Below are 4,881 nucleotides of genomic sequence, written 5' to 3'. Positions count from 1 at the left end.
AAATGGCAAGAAGCTGTTGTATTATTAACTGCAATAGCCGGTCGCATGACAGCCACGGGAAGCCGACGGGTAAAGAGATCGGTTGTTATCGGATTACGTCGTTGAAGAGAAATTGTTCGAGCCATGTTTCCGAAGTAACAAACAGGCGACGGATGGCCTGGATTGCAGCCATTCAAAGATCAAATATAACGTCCCAGAACACTCCAGCTCACAGGTTAGTCTGCTCCAAGCATTTCCACAAAGGTCAGTCTGCTGTAGTAGTTAATACGTCATTTTCTTAACATAATTGGTGATATAGGTTACAAGCAAGTCTGGCGCTGAACAGAAATTGTCGCGCTATGCTCCTTTGTTTATTGTGCATAAATAGTGAATTGTCCTGACACAATATTGCGTTTCGCTTCTGTTATTATGGTACATTGACAAAAACATATACTTTTATTCACAGGATAAAACAGTTTTTTGTATCACTAATTGCCCAGTACGATTACAGCATACAGTATTATTGTCACTGCTACATTTCTGTGATGTGAACCAGAAATTATTTCCACTACTAATTAATTACCGTTGAGCTCAAAGGTCCTATTAATAAACGGTTAATGAATGTGTATTTATGACGACGATTTGTGAGACTGGTAAACTTATGATACGTACGATGGTCTTTCGTTCTACACGGTGCATTTCAAGGTCCTGCACCCATCCGTCGGTAAACTGTACCTGGGCTTGTTGCAGTGACCTGAAGTTACTAAACTTCATGAGTGTATGCACTCACTCCAAGAACCGTATAATTATAAATATGCATATAAATATGCTACGATGAGATAGCTGACTTCATCTAACTAGCAAATGTTGTCCAGGCTACGTTGGTGATGCAGTTTTTTTTAATGTGTATGATATTTTTGTCATGCGATTTTAAAGCCGGTCCTACAACCGCATCCAAGAATAACATGCAGCTTATCTCAGAACTGTCGGTGAAAATTATTCTTGGAGCTAGGTTTAATTGAGCTGCATTTTAAAGAGGTGCAATTTCACAATTTGTGTATATTTTCTAAGTTCACTATTTTGTCATGTGTTGAGAAAAACACAGATTTAAAAATTACATGGTCTAATATTTACATTTAGCATATAACTGCAACATGCTTTTTTTCGTTTTTTTAAAGACTCGAAAGGACTTGAAATTCAAAATTTCAGACTTGTGACTTTACTCGGACTTTTACACCAGTGACTTGAGACTCGACTCTGACTTGCCTGACATTACTTGAGACTTGACTTGAGACTTGAGGATAAAGACTTGAGACTTACTTGAGACTTGCAAAACAATGACTTGGTCCCACCTCTGAATAATACACCAGGCATAGTAGGCACAACCTGAAAGGCTGAAGGTTAAAACATTATAAATATTAATAAAACGAAAAAGATAACTTACAGTACACCAAAAATGCGGGCTCTAGGAGGCGGGGAAAGCAAGGCTAAACAAATAAGTTTTTAATCGAGATTTAAAAGATTGATTTGAATCAGACGCCCGAATAGCTAGAGGGAGGTTATTCCAGAGGTAGGGTGCGACAGCGGCGAATGCGCGGTCACCTCTGGTCTTGAGCTGAAATCTAGGTCACACCAGCAGCATTTGGCCTGCTAATCTAAGCGCTCTCCCAGAGGTTTAAAAGCCGAGGAGATCCGTAAGATAGCTGGGCGCGGTGTTATTTATGATTTTAAAAGTGAGCAATAAGATTTTAAAATCAATACAAAATTTAATAGGGAGCCAGTGCAGGTCGGAAAGAACTGGAGTAATAGACTCAAACCTGCCAGTTCCAGTTAAAAGACGCGCAGCCGCATTTTGAACGAGCTGCAGTTTGTAAACAAGGGCAGAATGGAGACCAGTGTAAAGGGAATTACAGTAATCTAATCTTGATGTAACAAAGGCATGGATAAGTTTCTCCAGGTCCTTACGTGGTAAGTAGGGCTTGGCCTTAGAGATTAGACGTAGTTGATTGAAACTCGATTTAACTACAGAGGACACATGTTTGTCCAACTTGAAGGAACTGTCCAAGACAACACCCAGGTTCATCACAGTGTCAGAAAGGGAGTCAGCAAAGGGCCCAAAAATACCAGTTAGTTCAGCCCAAGAGAAGGGAGTATCAAAGATTACAAGATTACCTGTTAGCAGGTTTTGAGCGCCTCTCAGCTGCCTCGCTGACTTTAAATCTTGCAAAGTGGGAGTTTGGTCTTGGTTTCCTGGTCTGATGAATGCCAACATCCCTTTGAGGATATCACGGGATTGCTGTCGTGTTCATCTGTTTTCTCTGCCCCAGATTTTTTACCCGACCATTCAAGTTGGAGGTTGATGCTAGCGCGGTTGGGGTAGGTGCTGTCCCTCTACAGGACGATCAGGATGGACTTGATCACCCTGTGTGCTACTTCTCAAAGAAGTTCACTCATCCTCAGAGAAGTCTTGGCTGATGCACTGTCCCATGCCCTGTAGTCTAGTCTGTTTGTTTTTTGTTTTGTTTTGTTTTGTTTTTTGGGGGGGGGTTGTGTATGAAGGCTTCAAACTTTTTGTTTGAGGGTGGGGGTGTTACGTGTCTGCAGGCTGCATGTTTTCTTTCCCTTTCCTTTTGTTTGCCATTTCCTCAGGTACACAGACTGCAGGCTGGTGTCAGTTTGAGGATCTCCAGCTAATCAGAGAAAGGAGGCTTTGATTGGACAAACCAGGAGTGCACACCTTGATAAGGAGACTCACCTGTGGCTGGGGGCGGCTCTCTCTTCCTTGCTTAGAGTTGTTTGGCACATGTGTTGAGCTCTGGTGTATTTCTTTTGTTTGAAGGTTGTGGTGGGAGTAAATAGGACTAGGGTAAGTCTGGGGACCCCATACACTTACTCACGTAGAGTCCTTTCTGTTAGAAACACTAGGTAAGTAGGTTGGTGCAACCCATGTAATTTTGAGCTTGTTTGAGTTGAGGATCAGGGTCTTTTCCCCTTTTTTGTTTTTCTAGGGTAAGAGCTCAGCTAAGTTTTGGTTTTGTCTTTTAGCTGTTCATTTTGGCACAACCTAACTGTCCCTTTCTCCCCCACATGTGTTGTATGAATTTGGGTAATTGTTTTTGTGAGAAAACTGCCATTAAACTTGTTTTTTTTTATTATACTTGTACTGAGTTTCTGAAGTTGTTGCGGTACCCCCTCCTGCTCTTGAGGAAGTGTAACATTAATTTTTTAGGTGAATGTTTCTCTTGACTCTTTGTCTGTTGCAACTTTCTGACTGCCACAGCCTCCCTCTGGTATGCATCATCCTCTGCTACAGCATCTTTGGCCAACCCGTTTGTATTTCTTCCTAAGTTTGATTCTGATTCCACATCTTCAAGAGTTTTGTCCTGTGTCCTGTGGCACATCCATTCCACCCTCATTTTTGAATGCTTATTTTCTCTGACCTGAGTCTTTCACACACTCAGGTCAGCTTGACTACAGTAGACTCTAATCTGACAATGATCTGTTTGCTGAGATCAATCTCTAGCATGAAATCTCATGGTAAGTGCATTTTCTATCCTGTCTATGTTTGGTTCATGAGCATTTGTTACACACAACCTTACTGCATTGGTCGAGTCATCACCTTGTGGCATTCTTATCGTACATTAACCTGCGCTCTCACTACTCTGCTTTATTTTTAGTGCAGATCGGTTGCACGAATATAAACCCAGAGAGTGCAGAGCATGGTCGTCGGCAACTGCGGTCTTGGTCTCTCTCCTCTTCCTTCATCTGCATCAGTACCGGCTTTAACTTTCTATTGCTTTTAAAGCTTTATTTATTAAGTATATTTTAGAGTTACTGGCAGTCCTGTTTTCAATTTTGTTTCTATTAGTTTACCAAACTAGTTTATTGAGAAGCCTGAGTCCAACAGCCCATTGCATGATTGGTTTATGGTCTCCTGTCTCTTTTGTCTGTATTAGGCAGGAATCCCGTTGTGCTTCTGTTTATCCTTTGTAACTTAGTAACTGTATTTTCATTATTAAAAGCTTAGTGAGTGGCAGCAGTGTTGTGGTATCTTATATGTTAAGTTCTTTTGAGCCACGAAGTTAGAGACTGTAACAGTGTTCTATTTCTGTTATTCCAGTGTTGCTTGTATTTTCTTCCAGGTACAGTTTGTTTGCTGGCAGCAGCAGGTTCCTGTAGAGCACACACACTGTTTTGAAATCGTTCCAATGAGAGTGTTATACGTTCCATATCTGTGCGTACACAAAGGTCCACTTGGGGCTGAGTGACAAACCTTCATTATCAGAAGGTGTTTGCAAGGCTCTTTTTTTTTTTTTTTTTATGCCCATGTATGCTCCAATTTGTTGTACCATGCAGACTTGTCTGCTGAGACACTACCTTAAAAAGGCGCCAACTGTGCATGCTTCCTCTAATTCTTCAAATAGACTGAAGGTAGTATAATAAGAACATAAGGCTACCCTACCTGCTCCCAGGAAGCCTGCAGATTGCCAAGCCTAACTCTGTCTGACACATTTTTCACCAACGCTGTCACCTGGCAGGAGAACAACACCTTTCACTGTAGGATTTTTCAGTTATTTACTCTAATTTCATGTACGGAATATATTCTTTGTCTGCAGAAAATATGTGAAAATCTTAAAAAAAAAAATGTATATTTTAAACATGGAGTTTAAACAGTAAAGTGGAAAATTAGTGGATTATTTACACCTCATGCAGTTGTAGGCATTTACAACACAAGAATGTTGTATATGGAGACCATTTATATCTTTAACCCTCTCCAGGCAGACGTTGCAGATTTGCAACAGTTAAGAACTAACAACCTTATTATCCCACATACATATTTTATGAGTTGTTTTTTTTTTTTTTTTTTTGTACCACTGCAGGACTTGGTTGTGCATTAGCAAC

The sequence above is a fragment of the Haplochromis burtoni genome, unplaced genomic scaffold, assembly GCF_018398535.1.
Source record: "Haplochromis burtoni strain Fernald_Lab_line unplaced genomic scaffold, NCSU_Asbu1 Contig_322, whole genome shotgun sequence".
In the NCBI taxonomy this organism is placed as follows: Eukaryota; Metazoa; Chordata; class Actinopteri; order Cichliformes; family Cichlidae; genus Haplochromis; species Haplochromis burtoni.
The sequence above is the reverse complement of the archived record's forward strand: the minus strand, read 5'-3'. Positions refer to the sequence as shown.